Source organism: Rhopilema esculentum, chromosome 20 (genome assembly GCF_057945365.1).
Source record: "Rhopilema esculentum isolate cy_ngs chromosome 20, ASM5794536v1, whole genome shotgun sequence".
In the NCBI taxonomy this organism is placed as follows: Eukaryota; Metazoa; Cnidaria; class Scyphozoa; order Rhizostomeae; family Rhizostomatidae; genus Rhopilema; species Rhopilema esculentum.
The window spans coordinates 3,885,911-3,911,795 of record NC_142834.1 but is presented as its reverse complement, the minus strand read 5'-3'; the positions used below and the strand labels follow the sequence as shown (position 1 = coordinate 3,911,795).

Sequence of the window (25,885 nt, the reverse complement as noted above, 5' to 3'; positions counted from 1 at the left end):
TCCTCAATCACTCAGCATAAACAGGTCCCAAAATTACGGGAAATAGCTCAAAAAATCGAGCATCGAACGGCCCATCTCATGAATGCACTAAAAAACTTGTAACTGTGATACTTTTTGTGTAAATCGCTAAAAACCCAAGTCTTCAGAAACTCGGGGAATCACAAGCCTATTGTTTTTTCTGAACGCCTTTATGTAAACCTGAATCCCCCTTGCTCTCAGCCAAGAAAAAGTCAAATAACTTTGCTTAAATCGGTCCTATTCGACAAAACGAAATACCACAAGGACGGCCGCAACCTCCCGCACCCAATGGTGGAAACTAAAATTTGATACTGTTTATGGTTTCGCCAATAATGCAACTTCTAGCTGAAACACTGGCCATTCAATTTCAGACAAAAGCCTCTCTTTGTGAAAACACTAAGAGGTGAGGGCCGGGCCGGCTGGAATATCAAATATCTTTTAAACGCAAAACAGGAAAAATACACAGAAAATAAGCAATATTTATCTCAATCCATGCTACCATTCCACAAAAGGACGTTTACTTTAACCTTTTGGATGAGCGAGTATCAATTATCTTTCCTAAAAACCAACAATTCAAAAGATTCTCACTTCGAACAAAAGAAATTCAATAGACAATTTCTAAAGCTTCATCTCAAAATACTCTCTTAATTTGTTGAGGGTGGCAATCGACAAAGCCGAACCTAAAAGGAGAACATAAACAATGTATCAATGATGGGGAATGCTCCCGATGGAGATGGGCATCTTTTCGCTGTAGTTAGACGACACTTGTCGTTCACTGTTTAAAAAGGAGAGTTTGAGAGGGCAATAAGGGTGCTAAGTAGCTTCAGAATATACATTTACTAAGGATGCAGGGTTGTAAGTAGGAAAGGGGTTCAATATTACCAGGGGCGTCGCGACTGGGGGGTGTCACACCTCCTCAATAGCATCTGGATAGGAAATGTCAGGTAAAGTCCGCCCAGTGGAAACAACGCTTTAGGAATTTCAGAGACCGTCATGCTTAAGATCAATAAAGAATTAAGCAAAGGTAGTTGCTCCTTTGGTTAAATATGATATTTCTTGATATGAAGGAAGGTAAACAAACTAATGATTTGAAGATTTGAAGATTTCTTGTTGGCACAAAATTTAATAATCCATGCCCTCTTTAGGTAAAATTGTGCCATGTGTCCATTTCCCCTAAAGTTCCTCGGTAGAAGCGTCAACTGCAATTCATAATGAGCTCCAGGTTTTTTTGTAACATTCAAAAGGCATGCTAGGTTGGAAAGAGGGATCTAAATTGACAACCAGTGCTGCTTGTTACCTGGCTTCAGAGGTAACTGACAACATGGAATTTTTCAAACCACGGGGAAATTTTGCCAGTTGTTTTTATCTGCTGCTCAATTTGTTTGTAAAAATAAAAGAATTTTTAATAGGATTAAGAGGATTACTTTAGTAAAATTTGGTAAAAAAAATGTATTTTCCAGGGAACAGGAAGCATCAAAATTCGAAAAATTTCTAGTCCCTCGGCGGCAACCATGGTGCGGGCTCGGGTAGGTATATCCTTGCCTGTCCCGATATACAGATTTGACAAAACTATTATAAAAGTCTGTTATAATCATATAAAATTGAAAATTGCGAATTATATGCCACACCATTAGATTGACAAAAAGTATTGCAGAGGTTTGCTTCAGCATGTTAAGAATTTCAGGTAATTGTTTAATAATCAGGTAAATTTGTTGTCCACACCCCCCCCCCCAGCAAGGCTTGCCTTGCGATTGCCCTGGATATTGCATCGACCTATGTTCCACGCGATCGAAGAGGGTGTGTTTATGGTTAACTTAGAGACTTCATTATACATTTCCCGACAATAGATGGCTCCAAATTGCAGCTTTCCGTTCAGAGTTACCCTACTTAATTTTGGGCAGTTAGGCCGAACAATTTCGGTAGTTGGGCGGCACATAAGCGGCACATTAACGGCAAGGGGGGCATTCCATTCGGGAGCTAAAGGCGACTGGACAAGTTACAAAGAGATGTTACAAGGCCGAGCGTGAGAAATCAAGTTTACATGCCATACGGAATGGAATTTTCTGCAACGTTCTTGTGGCTGCAAAATCTTTAAACGATTACAAACAAGGAAAGTGTCTGTTTTGGATTTCTGTATAGAGACTTGGTTCATGTGGTAAACCTTTCCTTCATGTGCGTTTGCCTCTTTGCTACTGATGCATCGACATCATCTTTTATTGCGGTGTCCACTGGGTGTCTGCGACAGCGAAAATTTCCCCTAGAAAATTTAATGAAAATGTAACTTTTAGCTGAAATGTCTTATCCCTTAAAATTAAAAGCTACACAGAGAGGTGCCGTCGTACATGCTTCTAAAGGGTGACTGTGTTGTTGGTTTCTTTGAGGTGCTTACCCCTTACAGCATTCCATTGCTTCAAAAGAAGGAAGCCCTCTTACGAAACCTAGGTTCAAGGCGGCTGAGTCCCCTTCAAAGGCGCCCCTCCAAGCACATACTTCTTCCATTGAATATTCCAAGAGCTTTAAAACAAATTTCAAGTATTTTTTGTTCTGAATTTGATGTTATGAAGACCATGGTTAGTTTTAAACAGTGGGGCTTGCAGAGACTGCTTGCTTTTTGTGTCTTAAGCAAAACTAAGTTCGCAAACCTTAGTAAAAGCTTTTCGCGGTCAAAATTGGTAACTTCAATAAAAAGCTTAGAAGTCATTTGGAAGTTTTTCTAGTGATATCTCAATGGTCTTTCTGTTATTAAAGGTTTATTTGATGCATAAGTTTTGATGTAGCATTTGAAAACTGTGTCGGGAATTGAGCACTTTGGTGGATCGAGAATGACCTAAAAGGAGTATTGGCGCGTGATTGGCTATTTGGTTTCGCCTCTCTAGTGATTTTCGATCCAAAACGTTGTTTTCGGTTTTCTGTGCAGTCTTGATATTAGCCATTGTCATTTGATCATTTTAATTGGTTGTATATATAATTATTAAGAGCTTAGAAGTCAGTTTCTCTAATGATACCTCAATGGTCTTACTGCGATGAAAGGTTTATTTGATGCATCAGTTTTGATGCCCGGAATTGAGCACTTTGGTGGAACGAAAATGACCTTAAAGGAGTATGGGCGCGTGATTGGCAGTTTGGTTGTGCGGGATTAGAGTTGTGTCTGTTGTATTCCACAGAGGCATAATTTTGTAGCGTTCTCGCGCAATCTCCCGAACCCATTGTCCTGTGGATATACCTTTGTTTGAAGGTGGTGAACAGGGAGCAGCCTCAGTGAAATAAATTACATAAATATTTGGAGTTTCAAGATAAACATCTCGGGGTGCTTTTTCTATTACACAAAAAGGGACATGGAAGAGGGCAGGGCCACTTACCAAAAAAAAGCAACTCGCAGGCTTGAGAATTTGGAATATTCTCTAGGAACGTTTAATAACCCACCCAGAAAAGCTTATATTGTGGTGACAAAAATACATGCAAAAATTGACTGAAATCATGAAATCTTTGGATTAATACCCTGCAAATATATATTTTTAATCAACTGCCTATTGCATTTTTGTCATCTGAGGGTATAAAGGCACAAAAACCCTGGAAAACTAGATGAAAATAGCAATCAACCAATAATAAGAGACAACAACGATTAATGACTAGGATTAAATTATGAATTTTGTCAACCAAAGCCGACAAAAAAAAAAAAAAAAATCAATACGCAAGCAAGTAGAAGTTAATAAAGATTTTGGAGAAACTTTTTGATACGCTCCAACAGGATGCTATAGAAAAAAATTTAATGACAATTTAATTTGAACAAAAAAAGAGTTTGTTAAGAAAATCTGAAGCAAAAAATCCTACAGTAAGGTAGCAATAAAAAACAATACGCCAGGTGGATAATTAAAGAAGGAATTTAAAAAATCTCTAAAGCAAAGCTCCCTACAGTAAGGTATTAAAATAAATAATAAAGAGGAAATAAATATAACAAAAGATATAGGAGTAATTCGAAATAAAAAATATATCGAAAAAACCCTAGCGATACAATTTGGCAGGCAGAAAAAAAAAAGGAGGAAGAATTTTCGAGAAACTCTAAAGCAAAGCTCCAGACAGGAATATGGCAATAAAAATTGACAGGCAGTAAAAGGAAGAGAAAGAAAAATTTTAGAGAAACTCTAAAGCAAATCCTCCTATTGCAACGTAGCAATAAAATTTGAAAGGCAGTGAAATAAAAACAGCAATGGATTTTAGAGAAACTCTAAAGCAAAGCTCCCTACAGCAACGTAGCAATAAAAATTAAAAGGCAACAAATAAAAACAGCAATGGATTTTAGAGAAACTCTAAAGCAAAGCTCCCTACAGCAACGTAGCAATAAAATTTAAAAGGCAACAGATAAAAACAGCCATGGATTTTAGAGAAACTCTAAAGCAAAGCTCCCTACAGCAACGTAGCAATAAAATTTGAAAGGCAACAGATAAAAACAGCCATGGATTTTAGAGAAACTCTAAAGCAAAGCTCCCTACAGCAACGTAGCAATAAAATTTAAAAGGCAACAGATAAAAACAGCCATGGATTTTAGAGAAACTCTAAAGCAAAGTTCCCTACAGCAACGTAGCAATAAAATTTGAAAGGCAACAGATAAAAACAGCCATGGATTTTAGAGAAACTCTAAAGCAAAGCTCCCTACAGCAACGTAGCAATAAAATTTAAAAGGCAACAAATAAAAACAGCAATGAATTTTAGAGAAACTCTAAAGCAAAGCTCCCTACAGCAACGTAGCAATAAAATTTAAAAGGCAACAGATAAAAACAGCCATGGATTTTAGAGAAACTCTAAAGCAAAGTTCCCTACAGCAACGTAGCAATAAAATTTGAAAGGCAACAGATAAAAACAGCCATGGATTTTAGAGAAACTCTAAAGCAAAGCTCCCTACAGCAACGTAGCAATAAAATTTAAAAGGCAACAAATAAAAACAGCAATGAATTTTAGAGAAACTCTAAAGCAAAGCTCCCTACAGCAACGTAGCAATAAAATTTAAAAGGCAACAGATAAAAACAGCCATGGATTTTAGAGAAACTCTAAAGCAAAGTTCCCTACAGCAACGTAGCAATAAAATTTGAAAGGCAACAGATAAAAACAGCCATGGATTTTAGAGAAACTCTAAAGCAAAGCTCCCTACAGCAACGTAGCAATAAAATTTAAAAGGCAACAAATAAAAACAGCAATGAATTTTAGAGAAACTCTAAAGCAAAGCTCCCTACAGCAACGTAGCAATAAAATTTAAAAGGCAACAAATAAAAACAGCAATGAATTTTAGAGAAACTCTAAAGCAAAGTTCCCTACAGCAACGTAGCAATAAAATTTAAAAGGCAACAGATAAAAACAGCAATGGATTTTAGAGAAACTCTAAAGCAAAGCTCCCTACAGCAACGTAGCAATAAAATTTAAAAGGCAACAGATAAAAACAGCCATGGATTTTAGAGAAACTCTAAAGCAAAGCTCCCTACAGCAACGTAGCAATAAAATTTAAAAGGCAACAGATAAAAACAGCAATGGATTTTAGAGAAACTCTAAAGCAAAGCTCCCTACAGCAACGGAGCAATAAAAGTTAAAAGGCAACAGATAAAAACAGCCATGGATTTTAGAGAAACTGTAAAGGAAAGCTCCCTACAGCAACGTAGCAATAAAATTTAAAAGGCAACAGATAAAAACAGCCATGGATTTTAGAGAAACTCTAAAGCAAAGCTCCCTACAGCAACGTAGCAATAAAAATTGAAAGGCAACAAATAAAAACAGCAATGGATTTTAGAGAAACTCTAAAGCAAAGCTCCCTACAGCAACGTAGCAATAAAATTTGAAAGGCAACAGATAAAAACAGCAATGGATTTTAGAGAAACTCTAAAGCAAAGCTCCCTACAGCAACGTAGCAATAAAAATTGAAAGGCAACAAATAAAAGCAGCAATGGATTTTAGAGAAACTCTAAAGCAAAGCTCCCTACAGCAACGTAGCAATAAAATTTAAAAGGCAACAGATAAAAACAGCAATGGATTTTAGAGAAACTCTAAAGCAAAGCTCCCTACAGCAACGTAGCAATAAAAATTGAAAGGCAACAAATAAAAACAGCAATGGATTTTAGAGAAACTCTAAAGCAAAGATCCCTACAGCAAGGTAGCAATAAAAATTGAAAGGCAACAAATAAAAACAGCAATGGATTTTAGAGAAATTCTAAAGCAAAGCTCCCTACAGCAACGTAGCAATAAAAATTGAAAGGCAACAAATAAAAACAGCAATGGATTTTAGAGAAACTCTAAAGCAAAGCTCCCTACAGGAACGTAGCAATAAAAATTGAAAGGCAACAAATAAAAACAGCAATGGATTTTAGAGAAACTCTAAAGCAAAGCTCCCTACAGCAACGTAGCAATAAAATTTAAAAGGCAACAAATAAAAACAGCAATGGATTTTAGAGAAACTCTAAAGCAAAGCTCCCTACAGCAACGTAGCAATAAAAATTAAAAGGCAACAAATAAAAACAGCAATGGATTTTAGAGAAACTCTAAAGCAAAGCTCCCTACAGCAACGTAGCAATAAAATTTAAAAGGCAACAGATAAAAACAGCCATGGATTTTAGAGAAACTCTAAAGCAAAGCTCCCTACAGCAACGTAGCAATAAAATTTGAAAGGCAACAGATAAAAACAGCCATGGATTTTAGAGAAACTCTAAAGCAAAGCTCCCTACAGCAACGTAGCAATAAAATTTAAAAGGCAACAGATAAAAACAGCCATGGATTTTAGAGAAACTCTAAAGCAAAGTTCCCTACAGCAACGTAGCAATAAAATTTGAAAGGCAACAGATAAAAACAGCCATGGATTTTAGAGAAACTCTAAAGCAAAGCTCCCTACAGCAACGTAGCAATAAAATTTAAAAGGCAACAAATAAAAACAGCAATGAATTTTAGAGAAACTCTAAAGCAAAGCTCCCTACAGCAACGTAGCAATAAAATTTAAAAGGCAACAGATAAAAACAGCCATGGATTTTAGAGAAACTCTAAAGCAAAGTTCCCTACAGCAACGTAGCAATAAAATTTGAAAGGCAACAGATAAAAACAGCCATGGATTTTAGAGAAACTCTAAAGCAAAGCTCCCTACAGCAACGTAGCAATAAAATTTAAAAGGCAACAAATAAAAACAGCAATGAATTTTAGAGAAACTCTAAAGCAAAGCTCCCTACAGCAACGTAGCAATAAAATTTAAAAGGCAACAGATAAAAACAGCCATGGATTTTAGAGAAACTCTAAAGCAAAGTTCCCTACAGCAACGTAGCAATAAAATTTGAAAGGCAACAGATAAAAACAGCCATGGATTTTAGAGAAACTCTAAAGCAAAGCTCCCTACAGCAACGTAGCAATAAAATTTAAAAGGCAACAAATAAAAACAGCAATGAATTTTAGAGAAACTCTAAAGCAAAGCTCCCTACAGCAACGTAGCAATAAAATTTAAAAGGCAACAGATAAAAACAGCCATGGATTTTAGAGAAACTCTAAAGCAAAGTTCCCTACAGCAACGTAGCAATAAAATTTAAAAGGCAACAGATAAAAACAGCAATGGATTTTAGAGAAACTCTAAAGCAAAGCTCCCTACAGCAACGTAGCAATAAAATTTAAAAGGCAACAGATAAAAACAGCCATGGATTTTAGAGAAACTCTAAAGCAAAGCTCCCTACAGCAACGTAGCAATAAAATTTAAAAGGCAACAGATAAAAACAGCAATGGATTTTAGAGAAACTCTAAAGCAAAGCTCCCTACAGCAACGGAGCAATAAAAGTTAAAAGGCAACAGATAAAAACAGCCATGGATTTTAGAGAAACTGTAAAGGAAAGCTCCCTACAGCAACGTAGCAATAAAATTTAAAAGGCAACAGATAAAAACAGCCATGGATTTTAGAGAAACTCTAAAGCAAAGCTCCCTACAGCAACGTAGCAATAAAAATTGAAAGGCAACAAATAAAAACAGCAATGGATTTTAGAGAAACTCTAAAGCAAAGCTCCCTACAGCAACGTAGCAATAAAATTTGAAAGGCAACAGATAAAAACAGCAATGGATTTTAGAGAAACTCTAAAGCAAAGCTCCCTACAGCAACGTAGCAATAAAAATTGAAAGGCAACAAATAAAAGCAGCAATGGATTTTAGAGAAACTCTAAAGCAAAGCTCCCTACAGCAACGTAGCAATAAAATTTAAAAGGCAACAGATAAAAACAGCAATGGATTTTAGAGAAACTCTAAAGCAAAGCTCCCTACAGCAACGTAGCAATAAAAATTGAAAGGCAACAAATAAAAACAGCAATGGATTTTAGAGAAACTCTAAAGCAAAGATCCCTACAGCAAGGTAGCAATAAAAATTGAAAGGCAACAAATAAAAACAGCAATGGATTTTAGAGAAATTCTAAAGCAAAGCTCCCTACAGCAACGTAGCAATAAAAATTGAAAGGCAACAAATAAAAACAGCAATGGATTTTAGAGAAACTCTAAAGCAAAGCTCCCTACAGGAACGTAGCAATAAAAATTGAAAGGCAACAAATAAAAACAGCAATGGATTTTAGAGAAACTCTAAAGCAAAGCTCCCTACAGCAACGTAGCAATAAAATTTAAAAGGCAACAAATAAAAACAGCAATGGATTTTAGAGAAACTCTAAAGCAAAGCTCCCTACAGCAACGTAGCAATAAAAATTGAAAGGCAACAAATAAAAACAGCAATGGATTTTAGAGAAACTCTAAAGCAAAGCTCCCTACAGCAACGTAGCAATAAAAATTGAAAGGCAACAAATAAAAACAGCAATGGATTTTAGAGAAACTCTAAAGCAAAGCTCCCTACAGCAACGTAGCAATAAAATTTAAAAGGCAACAGATAAAAACAGCCATGGATTTTAGAGAAACTCTAAAGCAAAGCTCCTTACAGCAATGTAGCCATCAAAATTGAAAGTCAACAAAAAAACAACCATGGATTTTAGAGAAACTCTAAAGCAAAGCTCCCTACAGCAACGGAGCAATAAAATTTGAAAGGCAACAAAATAAAAACAGCCATGGATTTTAGAGAAACTCTAAAGCAAAGCTCCCTACAGCAACGTAGCAATAAAAATTGAAAGGCAACAGATAAAAACAGCCATGGATTTTAGAGAAACTCTAAAGCAAAGCTCCTTACAGCAATATAGCCATCAAAATTGAAAGTAAACAAAATAAAAACAGCCATGGATTTTAGAGAAACTCTAAAGCAAAGCTCCCTACAGCAACGGAGCAATAAAATTTGAAAGGCAACAAAATAAAAACAGCCATGGATTTTAGAGAAACTCTAAAGCAAAGCTCCCTACAGCAACGTAGCAATAAAATTGAAAGGCAACAAAATAAAAACAGCCATGGATTTTAGAGAAACTCTAAAGCAAAGCTCCTTACAGCAATGTAGCCATCAAAATTGAAAGTCAACAAAAAAACAACCATGGATTTTAGAGAAACTCTAAAGCAAAGCTCCCTACAGCAATGGAGCAATAAAATTTGAAAGGCAACAGATAAAAACAGCCATGGATTTTAGAGAAACTCTAAAGCAAAGCTCCTTACAGCAATATAGCCATCAAAATTGAAAGTAAACAAAATAAAAACAGCCATGGATTTTAGAGAAACTCTAAAGCAAAGCTCCCTACAGCAACGGAGCAATAAAATTTGAAAGGCAACAAAATAAAAACAGCCATGGATTTTAGAGAAACTCTAAAGCAAAGCTCCCTACAGCAACGTAGCAATAAAATTGAAAGGCAACAAAATAAAAATAGCCATGGATTTTTTGAGAAACTCTAAAGCAAAGCTCCTTACAGCAACGTAGCAATAAAAATTGAAAGGCAACAAAATAAAAACAGCCATGGATTTTAGAGAAACTCTAAAGCAAAGCTCCTTACAGCAATGTAGCCATCAAAATTAAAAGTCAACAAGAAAACAACCATGGATTTTAGAAAAACTCTAAAGCAAAGCTCCTTACAGCAATGTAGCCATCAAAATTGAAAGTCAACAAAAAAACAACCATGGATTTTAGAGAAACTCTAAAGCAAAGCTCCCTACAGCAACGGAGCAATAAAATTTGAAAGGCAACAAAATAAAAACAGCCATGGATTTTAGAGAAACTCTAAAGCAAAGCTCCCTACAGCAACGTAGCAATAAAAATTGAAAGGCAACAAATAAAAACAGCCATGGATTTTAGAGAAACTCTAAAGCAAAGCTCCCTACAGCAACGTAGCAATAAAAATTGAAAGGCAACAGATAAAAACAGCCATGGATTTTAGAGAAACTCTAAATCAAAGCTCCCTACAGCAACGTAGCAATAAAAATTGAAAGGCAACAAATAAAAACAGCCATGGATTTTAGAGAAACTCTAAAGCAAAGTTCCCTACAGCAACGTAGCAATAAAAATTGAAAGAGAACAAATAAAAACAGCAATGGATTTTAGAGAAACTCTAAAGCAAAGCTCCCTACAGCAACGTAGCAATAAAATTTAAAAGGCAACAGACAAAAACAGCAATGGATTTTAGAGAAACTCTAAAGCAAAGCTCCCTACAGCAACGTAGCAATAAAAATTGAAAGGCAACAAATAAAAACAGCCATGGATTTTAGAGAAACTCTAAAGCAAAGCTCCCTACAGCAACGTAGCAATAAAAATTGAAAGAGAACAAATAAAAACAGCAATGGATTTTAGAGAAACTCTAAAGCAAAGCTCCCTACAGCAACGTAGCAATAAAAATTGAAAGGCAACAAATAAAAACAGCCATGGATTTTAGAGAAACTCTAAAGCAAAGCTCCCTACAGCAACGTAGCAATAAAAATTGAAAGGAAACAAATAAAAACAGCAATGGATTTTAGAGAAACTCTAAAGCAAAGCTCCCTACAGCAACGTAGCAATAAAAATTGAAAGGCAACAAATAAAAACAGCAATGGATTTTAGAGAAACTCTAAAGCAAAGTTCCCTACAGCAACGTAGCAATAAAATTTGAAAGGCAACAAATAAAAACAGCAATGGAATTTAGAGAAACTCTAAAGCAAAGCTCCGTACAGGAACGTACAGACATACAGTAAAAAAAAGAGAACGAAGGATTTTAGAGAAACTCTAAAGAAAAGCTCCTTATAGGAACATAGCAATAAAAATTAACAGGCAGTAAAATTAAGAGAAAAAAGGATTGTAGAGAAACTCTAAAGCAAAGCTCCCTACAGCAACGTAGCATGAAAAATTGGCAGGCAGTAAAATAAAGAGAACGAAGAGTCTTATGGAAAATCTAAAGCAAAGCTCCCTACAGGAACGTAACAATAAAAATTGACAGGCAGTAAAATAAAGATTTTAGGGATTTTAGAGAAACTCTAAAGCAAAGCTTCCTACAGCAACGTAGCAACAAAAATTGACAAGCAGTAAAATAAAAACAACCATTGATTTTAGAGAAACTCTAAAGCAAAGCTCCCTACAGCAACGGAGCAAAAAAATTTGAAAGGCAACAAAATATAAACAGCCATGGATTTTAGAGAAACTCTAAAGCAAAGCTCCTTACAGCAATAAAACCATCAAAATTGAAAGTCAAGAAGAAAAAAAACCATCGATTTTAGAGAAACTCTAAAGCAAAGTTCCCTACAGCAACGTAGCAATAAAATTTGGAAGGCAACAAATGAAAACAGCCATGGATTTTAGAGAAACTCTAAAGCAAAGCTCCCTACAGCAACGTAGCAATAAAAATTGAAAGGCAACAAAATAAAAACAGCAATGGATTTTAGAGAAACTCTAAAGCAAAGTTCCCTACAGCAACGTAGCAATAAAAATTGAAAGGCAACAAATAAAAACAGCAATGGATTTTAGAGAAACTCTAAAGCAAAGTTCCCTACAGCAACGTAGCAATAAAATTTGAAAGGCAACAAATAAAAACAGCAATGGAATTTAGAGAAACTCTAAAGCAAAGCTCCGTACAGGAACGTACAGACATACAGTAAAAAAAAGAGAACGAAGGATTTTAGAGAAACTCTAAAGAAAAGCTTCTTATAGGAACATAGCAATAAAAATTAACAGGCAGTAAAATTAAGAGAAAAAAGGATTGTAGAGAAACTCTAAAGCAAAGCTCCCTACAGCAACGTAGCATGAAAAATTGGCAGGCAGTAAAATAAAGAGAACGAAGAGTCTTATGGAAAATCTAAAGCAAAGCTCCCTACAGGAACGTAGCAATAAGAACTGACAGGCAGTCAAATGACGAGAAAGAAGGATTTTAGAGAAACTCTAAAGCAAAGCTTCCTACAGCAACGTAGCAACAAAAATTGACAGGCAGTCAAATGACGAGAAAGAAGGATTTTAGAGAAACTCTGAAGCAAAGCTCCCTACAGGAACGTAGCAATAAGAATTGACAGGCAGTAAAATAAAGAGAAAGAGGGATTTTAGAGAAACTCTAAAGCCAAGCTCCGTACAGGAACGTAGCAATAAGAATTGACAGGCAGTAAAAAAAAGAGAACGAAGGATTTTAGAGAAACTCTAAAGGAAAGCTCCCTACAGGAACGTAGCATGAAAAATTGGCAGGCAGTAAAAAAAAGAGAATGAAGGATTTTAGAGAAACTCTAAAGGAAAGCTCCCTACAGGAACGTAGCATGAAAAATTGACATACAGTAAAAAAAAGAGAACGAAGGATTTTAGAGAAAGTGTAAAGAAAAGCTCCTTATAGGAACATTCCAATAAAAATTAACAGGCAGTAAAATAAAGAGAACGAAGGATTTTAGAGAAACTCTAACGTAAAGCTCCCTACAGGAACGTAGCAATAAGAATTGACATACAGTAAAAAAAGAGAACGAAGGATTTTAGAGAAACCCTAAAGGAAAGCTCCGTATAGGAACGTAGCATGAAAAATTGGCAGGCAGTAAAAAAAAGAGAACGAAGGATTTTAGAGAAACTCTAAAGCAAAGCTCCCTACAGGAACGTAGCAATAAGAATTGACATACAGTAAAAAAAGAGAACGAAGGATTTTAGAGAAACCCTAAAGGAAAGCTCCGTACAGGAACGTAGCAAGAAAAATTGACATACAGTAAAAAAAAGAGAACGAAGGATTTTAGAGAAACTCTAAAGGAAAGCTCCCTACAGGAACGTAGCAATAAAATTGACAGGTAATAAAAGAACAACGAAGGATTTTAGAGAACCTCTAAAAGATAGCTTCCTACAGCAACGTAGCAATAATAATTTACAGGCTTAAAATAAAAACAACAAAGGATCTTAGGAAAACTTTAAAGCAAAGCTCCCTACAGGAACATAGCAATAAAAATTGATATACAGGAAAAAAAAGAGAACGAAGGATTTTAGAGAAACCCTAAAGCAAAGCTCCGTACAGGAATGTAGCATGAAAAATTGGCAGGCAGTAAAATAAAGAGAACGAAGGATTTTAGAGAAAGTGTAAAGAAAAGCTCCTTATAGGAACATTCCAATAAAAATTAACAGGCAGTAAAATAAAGAGAACGAAGGATTTTAGAGAAATTACAAAGCAAAACTCCTTATAGGAACATAGCAAAAAAATTGGCAGGCAGTAAAAAAACGAGAAAGAAGGATTTTAGAGAACCTCTAAAAGAAAGCTTCCTATAGCAACGTAGCAATAAAAATTGACAGGCAGTAAAATAAAGAGAACGAAGGAATTTAAAGAAACTCTAAAGCAAAGCTCCGTATAGGATCGTAGCATGAAAAATTGGCAGGCAGTAAAATAAAGAGAACGAGGGATTTGAGAGAAACTCTAAAGGAAAGCTTCCTATAGCAACGTAGCAATAATAATTTACAGGCTTGAAATAAAAACAATGAAGGATCTTAGGGAAACTTTAAAGCAAAGCTCCCTAGAGGAACATAGCAATAAAAATTGACATACAGTAAAAAATAGAGAACGAAGGATTTTAGAGAAACTCTAACGTAAAGAACCCTACAGGAACGTAGCAATAAAATTGACAGACAATAAAAGAACAACGAAGGATTTTAGAGAATCTCTAAAAGAAATCTTCCTACAGCAATGTAGCAATAATAATTTACAGGCTTGAAATAAAAACAATGAAGGATCTTAGGGAAACTTTAAAGCAAAGCTCCCTACAGGAACATAGCAATAAAAATTGATATACAGTAAAAAAAAGAAAACAAAGGATTTTAGAGAAACTCTAAAGCAAAGCTCCGTACAGGAAAGTAGCATGAAAAATTAGCAGGCAGTAAAATAAAAAGAACGAAGGATTTTAGAAAACCTCTAAAGCAAAGCTCCCTATAGCAACATAACAAAACAAATTGACAGGCAGTAAAATAACGAGAAAGAAGGATTTTAGAGAAACTCTAAAGCAAAGCTCCCTACAGGAACGTAGCAATAAGAATTGACAGGCAATAAAAGAACAAGGAAGGATTTTAGAGAACCTCTAAAAGAAATCTTCCTACAGCAATGTAGCAATAAAAATTGACAGGCAGTAAAATAAAGAGAACGAAGGATTTTAGAGAACCTCTAAAGCAAAGCTCCCTATAGCAACGTAACAAAACAAATTGACAGGCAGTAAAATAACGAGAAAGAAGGATTTTAGAGAAACTCTAAAGCAAAGCTCTCTACAGCAACGTAACAAAAAAAATTGACAGGCAGTAAAATGAAGAGAAAAAGGACTTTAGAGAAACTCTAAAGCAAAGCTCCCTACAGGAACGTAACAATAAACATTGACAGTAAGTAAAATAAAGCGAACGAAGGATTTTAGAGAAATTTCAAAGCAAAACTCCTTATAGGAACATAGCAAAAAAATTGACAGGCAGTAAAATAAAGAGAACGAAGGATTTTAGAGAACCTCTATAAGAAAGCTTCCTACAGGAACGTAGCAATAAAAATTTACAGGCTTAAAATAAAAAGAAGAAAGGATCTTCGGGAAACTTTAAAGGAAAGCTCCCTACAGCAACATTGCATTAAAAATTGGCAGGGAAGAAAAAAATAAGAACGAAAGATTTTAGAGAAACTTTAAAGCAAAGCTCCCTAGAGCAACGTAGCAATAGAAAATTGAAAGGCAGTAAAATAAAGAGAAAGAAGGTTTTTGAGGAAACTCTAAAGCAAAGTATCCTATAGCACAGTAGCAATAACAATTGACAGGCAGTAAATAAAGAGAAAGAGGGATTTTAGAGAAACTCTGATAGAAGGCTACTTATAGGAACGTAGCAATAAAATTGACAGGCAATAAAAGAACAAGGAAGGATTTTAGAGAACCTCTAAAAGAAAGCTTCCTATAGCAACGTAGCAATAATAATTTACAGGCTTAAAATAAAAAGAGCCAAGGACCTTAGGGAAACTTTAAAGCAAAGCTCCCTAGAGGAACATAGCAATAAAAATTGACATACAGTAAAAAATAGAGAACGAAGGATTTTAGAGAAACTCTAACGTAAAGAACCCTACAGGAACGTAGCAATAAAATTGACAGACAATAAAAGAACAACGAAGGATTTTAGAGAATCTCTAAAAGAAATCTTCCTACAGCAATGTAGCAATAATAATTTACAGGCTTGAAATAAAAACAACGAAGGATCTTAGGGAAACTTTAAAGCAAAGCTCCCTACAGGAACATAGCAATAAAAATTGATATACAGTAAAAAAAAGAAAACGGAGGATTTTAGAGAAACTCTAAAGCAAAGCTCCCTACAGGAACGTAGCAATAAGAATTGACAGGCAATAAAAGAACAAGGAAGGATTTTAGAGAACCTCTAAAAGAAATCTTCCTACAGCAATGTAGCAATAAAAATTGACAGGCAGTAAAATAAAGAGAACGAAGGATTTTAGAGAACCTCTAAAAGAAAGCTTCCTACAGGAACGTAGCAATAAAAATTTACAGGCTTAAAATAAAAAGAAGAAAGGATCTTCGGGAAACTTTAAAGGAAAGCTCCCTACAGCAACATTGCATTAAAAATTGGCAGGGAAGAAAAAAATAAGAACGAAAGATTTTAGAGAAACTTTAAAGCAAAGCTCCCTAGAGCAACGTAGCAATAGAAAATTGAAAGGCAGTAAAATAAAGAGAAAGAAGGTTTTTGAGGAAACTCTAAAGCAAAGTATCCTATAGCACAGTAGCAATAACAATTGACAGGCAGTAAATAAAGAGAAAGAGGGATTTTAGAGAAACTCTAACGTAAAGAACCCTACAGGAACGTAGCAATAAAATTGACAGGCAATAAAAGAACAACGAGGTATTTTAGAGAAACTCTAAAGCAAAGCTCCCTACAGGAACGTAGCAATAAAAATTGACAGGCAGTAAAATAAAGAGAACGAAGGAATTTAAAGAAACTCTAACGTAAAGAACCCTACAGGAACGTAGCAATAAAATTGACAGGCAATAAAAGAACAACGAGGTATTTTAGAGAAACTCTAAAGCAAAGCTCCCTACAGGAACGTAGCAATAAAAATTGACAGGCAGTAAAATAAAGAGAACGAAGGAATTTAAAGAAACTCTAACGTAAAGAACCCTACAGGAACGTAGCAATAAAATTGACAGGCAATAAAAGAACAACGAGGTATTTTAGAGAAACTCTAAAGCAAAGCTCCCTACAGGAACGTAGCAATAAAAATTGACAGGCAGTAAAATAAAGAGAACGAAGGATTTTAGAGAAATTTCAAAGCAAAACTCCTGATAGGAACATAGCAAAAAAATTGGCAGGCAGTAAAATAAAGAGAACGAAGGATTTTAGAGAACCTCTAACGTAAAGAACCCTACAGGAACGTAGCAATAAAATTGACAGGCAATAAAAGAACAACGAGGTATTTTAGAGAAACTCTAAAGCAAAGCTCCCTACAGGAACGTAGCAATAAAAATTGACAGGCAGTAAAATAAAGAGAACGAAGGAATTTAAAGAAACTCTAACGTAAAGAACCCTACAGGAACGTAGCAATAAAATTGACAGGCAATAAAAGAACAACGAGGTATTTTAGAGAAACTCTAAAGCAAAGCTCCCTACAGGAACGTAGCAATAAAAATTGACAGGCAGTAAAATAAAGAGAACGAAGGAATTTAAAGAAACTCTAACGTAAAGAACCCTACAGGAACGTAGCAATAAAATTGACAGGCAATAAAAGAACAACGAGGTATTTTAGAGAAACTCTAAAGCAAAGCTCCCTACAGGAACGTAGCAATAAAAATTGACAGGCAGTAAAATAAAGAGAACGAAGGAATTTAAAGAAACTCTAACGTAAAGAACCCTACAGGAACGTAGCAATAAAATTGACAGGCAATAAAAGAACAACGAGGTATTTTAGAGAAACTCTAAAGCAAAGCTCCCTACAGGAACGTAGCAATAAAAATTGACAGGCAGTAAAATAAAGAGAACGAAGGAATTTAAAGAAACTCTAACGTAAAGAACCCTACAGGAACGTAGCAATAAAATTGACAGGCAATAAAAGAACAACGAGGTATTTTAGAGAAACTCTAAAGCAAAGCTCCCTACAGGAACGTAGCAATAAAAATTGACAGGCAGTAAAATAAAGAGAACGAAGGAATTTAAAGAAACTCTAACGTAAAGAACCCTACAGGAACGTAGCAATAAAATTGACAGGCAATAAAAGAACAACGAGGTATTTTAGAGAAACTCTAAAGCAAAGCTCCCTACAGGAACGTAGCAATAAAAATTGACAGGCAGTAAAATAAAGAGAACGAAGGAATTTAAAGAAACTCTAACGTAAAGAACCCTACAGGAACGTAGCAATAAAATTGACAGGCAATAAAAGAACAACGAGGTATTTTAGAGAAACTCTAAAGCAAAGCTCCCTACAGGAACGTAGCAATAAAAATTGACAGGCAGTAAAATAAAGAGAACGAAGGAATTTAAAGAAACTCTAACGTAAAGAACCCTACAGGAACGTAGCAATAAAATTGACAGGCAATAAAAGAACAACGAGGTATTTTAGAGAAACTCTAAAGCAAAGCTCCCTACAGGAACGTAGCAATAAAAATTGACAGGCAGTAAAATAAAGAGAACGAAGGAATTTAAAGAAACTCTAACGTAAAGAACCCTACAGGAACGTAGCAATAAAATTGACAGGCAATAAAAGAACAACGAGGTATTTTAGAGAAACTCTAAAGCAAAGCTCCCTACAGGAACGTAGCAATAAAAATTGACAGGCAGTAAAATAAAGAGAACGAAGGAATTTAAAGAAACTCTAACGTAAAGAACCCTACAGGAACGTAGCAATAAAATTGACAGGCAATAAAAGAACAACGAGGTATTTTAGAGAAACTCTAAAGCAAAGCTCCCTACAGGAACGTAGCAATAAAAATTGACAGGCAGTAAAATAAAGAGAACGAAGGAATTTAAAGAAACTCTAACGTAAAGAACCCTACAGGAACGTAGCAATAAAATTGACAGGCAATAAAAGAACAACGAGGTATTTTAGAGAAACTCTAAAGCAAAGCTCCCTACAGGAACGTAGCAATAAAAATTGACAGGCAGTAAAATAAAGAGAACGAAGGAATTTAAAGAAACTCTAACGTAAAGAACCCTACAGGAACGTAGCAATAAAATTGACAGGCAATAAAAGAACAACGAGGTATTTTAGAGAAACTCTAAAGCAAAGCTCCCTACAGGAACGTAGCAATAAAAATTGACAGGCAGTAAAATAAAGAGAACGAAGGAATTTAAAGAAACTCTAACGTAAAGAACCCTACAGGAACGTAGCAATAAAATTGACAGGCAATAAAAGAACAACGAGGTATTTTAGAGAAACTCTAAAGCAAAGCTCCCTACAGGAACGTAGCAATAAAAATTGACAGGCAGTAAAATAAAGAGAACGAAGGAATTTAAAGAAACTCTAACGTAAAGAACCCTACAGGAACGTAGCAATAAAATTGACAGGCAATAAAAGAACAACGAGGTATTTTAGAGAAACTCTAAAGCAAAGCTCCCTACAGGAACGTAGCAATAAAAATTGACAGGCAGTAAAATAAAGAGAACGAAGGAATTTAAAGAAACTCTAACGTAAAGAACCCTACAGGAACGTAGCAATAAAATTGACAGGCAATAAAAGAACAACGAGGTATTTTAGAGAAACTCTAAAGCAAAGCTCCCTACAGGAACGTAGCAATAAAAATTGACAGGCAGTAAAATAAAGAGAACGAAGGAATTTAAAGAAACTCTAACGTAAAGAACCCTACAGGAACGTAGCAATAAAATTGACAGGCAATAAAAGAACAACGAGGTATTTTAGAGAAACTCTAAAGCAAAGCTCCCTACAGGAACGTAGCAATAAAAATTGACAGGCAGTAAAATAAAGAGAACGAAGGAATTTAAAGAAACTCTAACGTAAAGAACCCTACAGGAACGTAGCAATAAAATTGACAGGCAATAAAAGAACAACGAGGTATTTTAGAGAAACTCTAAAGCAAAGCTCCCTACAGGAACGTAGCAATAAAAATTGACAGGCAGTAAAATAAAGAGAACGAAGGATTTTAGAGAAATTTCAAAGCAAAACTCCTGATAGGAACATAGCAAAAAAATTGGCAGGCAGTAAAATAAAGAGAACGAAGGATTTTAGAGAACCTCTAAAGGAAAGCTACTTATAGGAATATAGCAATAAAAATTGACAGGCAGTAAAATAAAGAGAACGAAGGAATTTAAAGAAACTCTAACGTAAAGAACCCTACAGGAACGTAGCAATAAAATTGACAGGCAATAAAAGAACAACGAGGTATTTTAGAGAAACTCTAAAGCAAAGCTCCCTACAGGAACGTAGCAATAAAAATTGACAGGCAGTAAAATAAAGAGAACGAAGGAATTTAAAGAAACTCTAACGTAAAGAACCCTACAGGAACGTAGCAATAAAATTGACAGGCAATAAAAGAACAACGAGGTATTTTAGAGAAACTCTAAAGCAAAGCTCCCTACAGGAACGTAGCAATAAAAATTGACAGGCAGTAAAATAAAGAGAACGAAGGAATTTAAAGAAACTCTAACGTAAAGAACCCTACAGGAACGTAGCAATAAAATTGACAGGCAATAAAAGAACAACGAGGTATTTTAGAGAAACTCTAAAGCAAAGCTCCCTACAGGAACGTAGCAATAAAAATTGACAGGCAGTAAAATAAAGAGAACGAAGGATTTTAGAGAAATTTCAAAGCAAAACTCCTGATAGGAACATAGCAAAAAAATTGGCAGGCAGTAAAATAAAGAGAACGAAGGAATTTAAAGAAACTCTAACGTAAAGAACCCTACAGGAACGTAGCAATAAAATTGACAGGCAATAAAAGAACAACGAGGGATTTTGGAGAAACTCTAAAGCAAAGCTCCCTACAGGAACGTAGCAATAAAAATTGACAGGCAGTAAAATAAAGAGAACGAAGGATTTTAGAGAACCTCTAAAAGAAAGCTTCCTACAGCAACGTAGCAATAAAAATTTACAGGCTTAAAATAAAAAGAACAAAGGATCTTCGGGAAACTTTAAAGCAAAGCTCCCTACAGCAACATTGCATTAAAAATTGGCAGGGAAGAAAAAAATAAGAACGAAAGATTTTAGAGAAACTTTAAAGCAAAGCTCCCTAGAGCAACGTAGCAATAGAAAATTGAAAGGCAGTAAAATAAAGAGAAAGAAGGTTTTTGAGGAAACTCTAAAGCAAAGCATCCTATAGCACAGTAGCAATAACAATTGACAGGCAGTAAATAAAGAGAAAGAGGGATTTTAGAGAAACTCTAACGCAAAGCCCTCTACAGCAACGTAGCAATAAACTTGACAGGCAATAAAATAAAAGCAACAAAGGCTTTTAGGGAAACACTAACGCAAAGCTCTCTAAAGCAATTTGGCAATAAAAATTGACATGTTGGCTTTTTGAGAAACTTGAAAGCAAAGCTAGTGATAGGAAGTGATAAACGAGAGTTAAAACGCAAGGAAATAAAAATAAAAGTGGTTTTTAGCGAAGCTTTTCAAAAGAGCTACCAGCAGTAAGTTAGAAAGAAAAATTCATGCGGAAGGAAACAAAAATATAGAAGGTTTTTAGAGAATTATTTTTACAAAGCTAACAACAGTAAGAAACTTCTCATCAAAAGCAACGTATAGTAAGTCATGAATAGAATTTAATTCTCAAGGAAAAAATATATTTTGAAATATAATGGTAATTTGAAAAAAATAGTTTTCCTTAGAAAGTATAAGGTTGGCACTTCAGAATTGAAGGTCTGTACTTCAGAATAAAAGCACAAGGATCCACGCTATTTAAGTTTCTAAGTTTGGAATTTGAAGGAAAGGGAACCGACATACCTGCAAAAGTCATACAAGTTCTTGTGAAGGTTTTAGTCCAGATCCCATTCTTATCCAATTTCTAGGTGTTCAAAGCATCAACTGGCTATATTGATGGAGCTTTGAAGAGGAATTTGTGAGCCCTAGGATTTTAACAAAAAATAACATTGGAAGTAGTTGAAAAATATTTCAATAAAAGTTCAAGAAAATGAAAGTTTCTGGAATTTTGTCCAAAAGAACAGAGTCCAGAGCTAAAAGCAAGACCTAAAGGACTGAAGAAAACCAAACAAACTGTTTATCATTAAAAGAGATCTGGAGAACGTTATCGAGAAAGACTGAAATTAAAAAGTCGTTTCAATCAAAGTATCGACATCATAGATGGCTTTTTCATTGTTAACATTTTTTCAACGTTCTAAAAAGCAACAAAATTTTGTTTTCAAAACTGAATTGCCAAAAAATTGACATTGGTTTTCCTAATGAAGGGTAGTATCGTTGCTAAGAGGATATCTTCAAAAGTAGCATCAGTGAAGGTAATGTCACAGTAGTTAAAAGTAATATATAAAGATTTACATTAGACTTTGATTGGCATCACATTGCAGGCTTAGTTTGCAAGAATTTGGATAAATTAAACAAGTGAGGATATTGCCTAAATTTTTCCTAAACTTTCAATATTTTAGTCATAGCTTTAAAATCCACAAAACAATATGCAGATGTGTCCTACATCAAGCTACTTATGAAACAGATCAGAAGTGAGGGAGCCGAAATAAGAAATCCACACAGACACGCCCTTTATCAAAGGCTATATAAATGAAGTAAAGAATTAGTTGACAAATTATCTGCAGACGGAAGAAAAGTTTTATAATATATTCATTTTGTGGGCTAATCTCTATCAGTATCTGATGGAAAAAGAAATTTTATTATTGAAATTTAATTAATGGCAATCTCGGCCTAAATATCTATAAAAAGGAAATTTTTGTGAGGAATTCAAGACTGTCTACTCTTGATTTGAAATTATATAACAGTAGAAGAAAGTGGGTAACTTTGTGGTTTCGTTTGGGGATGTCAGGGACTTTTATCCTGCCAAAAATTATAACTATTTAATGAAAATTGATTCAGAGGAACATTTGAATGATGAATGAAGCAAACAATTAAAAACAATGGGCATTGATGAAGGGAGGGGATTCAGGGGCTTGCCCTAAAAAAAATTTAAGGACCAAGTCCTCTGAATTGTATAAAAACATAACTACAACAAGAGTGAATATAAAGTCATCATTCTCATTTCAGTTGGAAAAATTCCTTGGACCATTATGCTCTAACGAATCACTGCTGACATAGGCTCTGATATCAAAAGATCAATTTAATCACAGATAATCTGGTTTCCATCTTTGCTATGCTTTAAAGAGCAAAATCTTTTCAAGGCTAAGTCTACAAAGGAAAACTACAGAACATTGTGGCAAAATACATTCAGTTAAAAGATGAATTTATGAAATCTTTGTGGCACAAAAGAAAAGAAGGTTTTCCAAACAGAAAATTAACATTCTTTTAGGAACAGTGACTAAATTCAGAGCATTAATTAAGCAAGATTTAAAACAATATAGAAAATTAAAAATGATATTGATGTCCTTAGATTGCAAAATCTTTTTGAAGACAGCAAGGAATGGTAAGTGTGAATTGCAAAGCATCTGATTGCTTGCAGGAGTGCAAGGAGGGCTGTTTCTATCATCAAGACAGCATTTATTTAATGAAAATTATATTCAGCTTTGGTGGAAACAACATATGATACACTGGAAAAAGCCTTATTTGTTGGTAGCTCTTTTAGTTTGCTTCACATTTTAAAATACTTGATTTGAAAGAAAGATTACATTAGATGAAAGATACATCAGATTTGAAAGATACATTAAATTATATTTCTTGGCAAAATTCTATATCATAATTAACTACCTGGCTTTTGGTTCCAAAGTTTTCCCATCAAGACAAAATACCACAGAAATCAAAGCAGGATGCAAATATCCATGACTCTACATAAAACAAATTCAGACATGAATTTATATATCATGTAGATCATCAAAATTTTAGTATATAATCTTTCACAAACTGGCATTGATTTTTTTTAGTTTCAATGCTGTGTTTAAAAATCTTATATCAAAACTTTTAACCATTCTGTTGGGGTCTTGGAATATTTGCTCAATAATTTCTTGTAATGGTTATCAACCTTTACATTTAAAGGCTGATTCACTTTTACATTCATATCCAAATAAAATTTTCATTTACTTAAGTATGTATAATTAGAAAATTGTTGTGTTTTTTTCTTACAAAAGAAAAATGAGATAGTGACTTTTGAAATCATCTTACATTGAGCTGCAATCCTTCAGAGCAGATTAAATGCTGGTCAAATGAAATTCTATCAGAGCTTTTTTGATGAGAGATGTTAAAGAATTTGAAATCATTAAGGGTTCTTATTTTCTTTCAATTTTATTAATCAAATTTAGGTGTAAAGTTATGCTATTAAGCCTTAATTTGCTGTTTTGATGCCTTTGGGAATAATGGTGAAGTTGTAGTTGGGTTTTCTTGGGTGAAAGTTGTTACAGAGAGTGTAAGCAAGTGTTTTGGATAGGGCTTCTTGTTTTTTTAGTATGCTCTTGCCAGGCTGTTCTCTTCTCCTGTCCCTCTCTCCCCTTCTGGTTTAAAGTAAAGTGTGTTTCTTCAAATCCTCTTTAATTTTACCTCATAGGGGTTTGGGCTTATTCACATAACAGGATTCAATTAACAGATTATTATGATTTCATTAAGGGTAGACTTGGCACTTTAAGTTTTGTTTCTGTTCCCCTCTAATACTTTATGCAACTAAGGTAGGATGGTGCATCAGCTCCCTGGTGGGGATAAGCTGCCTTGTTACTTGAATCAATCAAGTTATATCTATAACTGCGGATCATCTCTGGCCCACAGCAAAATGTCATCCTGCCTGCCGAAAACATTTTACCTCAAAAATATTTTTTGCCAACATTTTCAAAATTTGGAATTCAATTTATCTTTGGTTTTCCTTTGTCCCCTCTGATATATTTTTTTTCTCTGTAATAAATTTTAAATGCGTTCCATGGACAGTTATTAGTCCAAAAGGGAATAACAAAATAGGAAATGCCTTGTTTCCTTTTTCATATCTACAGATGAAACTATGGGACCTAGTCAAGAATATGCCTTGAATTTTCTCTCGTTAAAATCTAACTGAGGTGTTGTTTCTGGCCATTCCTAGATTAATATAGCCTAAAATTTTTCTTGCCGCCAACCATGGTGGTGGCCTTGACTAAATACATCCACAAACATAAGATTTTGGCCTTTCTTTAAAATACGCTGTGCAGTCCCTTGACCTGACTTCAGGCACTTCAAATCGACCCAACAAGAGACTAAGGACGATGAACGTTCTAGCCTAAAAATAGAATAGAACGATTTCCTGACTCAGCCTGGTACAAGAAACATAAAGTTACAGACCTTTGTGAAAATTATTTTTTGGGTTTATGCGAAGGTAGATAAGATAGGCAGGCACGAAATAAAAGGGCTGTCTATTTTAACACTAACTTAGCCTGGTAAAAATAAGATCTGAGTTTCATTTTGAGCAGCCTACACAAGGTATGTAAAAGTTGAAAACCAACTGGCCCCCGAAGAAATTTTATATGTTTTTCTGGCCCGGCATTTAAAATAATTAAGAATCTCTGGTATAGGGCTTTATATGTGATTATTGATCGATTTTTATCAAGGCACCAACAGCCAAATGCGGAAGTGAAGGCTCAACACCTGATTTGAAGAATGGTTAAAATCCATTAAGAACCTAAGATAACACAGTGATAGAAACTTCCACTAGAAAATAGCCCTTCTTGTTGCTTAAAGTCTATTCAACACTCTATAACACGCAAAACAAAATGATTCTAAACGCCACAAACAACAGACAAGAACAAACACAAAACATCACCGAGCATAAAAGTGTGACATGCCAATGGAAGTGTCTTCTGAAGTAAATAATATTTTTAGATTTAAAGAATTCATTTTTTATTGTTTTCTTCCCTGAGAAATTAATCTCTTTACGAGTTTTTTACTCGAAAGAGTTTTAATAATTTTGAAAAACAAATCTGAGAGATTGCAATCAAGAGCCCTATATGACACAGCGATCAATATTTGCCACTCTCTAGAGAGTGGCAACTTAGTTTGGTGACTTCATGGCATAGCACCCACGAACAAAATCCTATGAAATAATTCCAATTCTCTTTTTCTCTAGTTATGCAATGTAATTTTAGAACATAACTTACAGAAAAGACGGCGCTAAAAACACCACAGGGATTGATCAGAAGCTGGCCTAACATCATATGGCTTTATAAAATAACAGTAGCAACAAAGACATACCTTCGGCCTGTAACTGTTCAACATTACAATATATTTATCTAACATCTTGTCGCATAGTAAATATCAATTTTCTTGGAATAACTATAACACGTGAGCCGCTTATGACGAAAACAACTTTCTTCGAAGCCATGTTTTTAATCACACGAAAGGCGAATAGCATTCTGGGTAGTAAAGCTCCTTCGTCGATACGTGTTGACGAAAGAAGACATCTTTACTGTTTTCAAACAACTGCTTTTTGGCCATATGGAAAATCAGAGGCACTAATTATA

The 25,885-nt window shown here is 34.8% G+C and overlaps 1 long non-coding RNA gene across 1 annotated transcript; it reads right to left on the bottom strand.

Annotated features, from left to right (window-relative positions):
* Positions 1-75: 75 nt before the first annotated feature.
* Positions 76-25,792, bottom strand: LOC148957826 (uncharacterized). Its single transcript, XR_016145117.1, has 4 exons — positions 25,617-25,792; positions 23,166-23,242; positions 21,246-21,367; positions 76-2,275 (listed from the first exon to the last, which is right to left on the bottom strand). It is a non-coding gene; the product is annotated as an uncharacterized LOC148957826 (long non-coding RNA).
* Between the last annotated feature and the right edge of the window lie 93 nt (positions 25,793-25,885).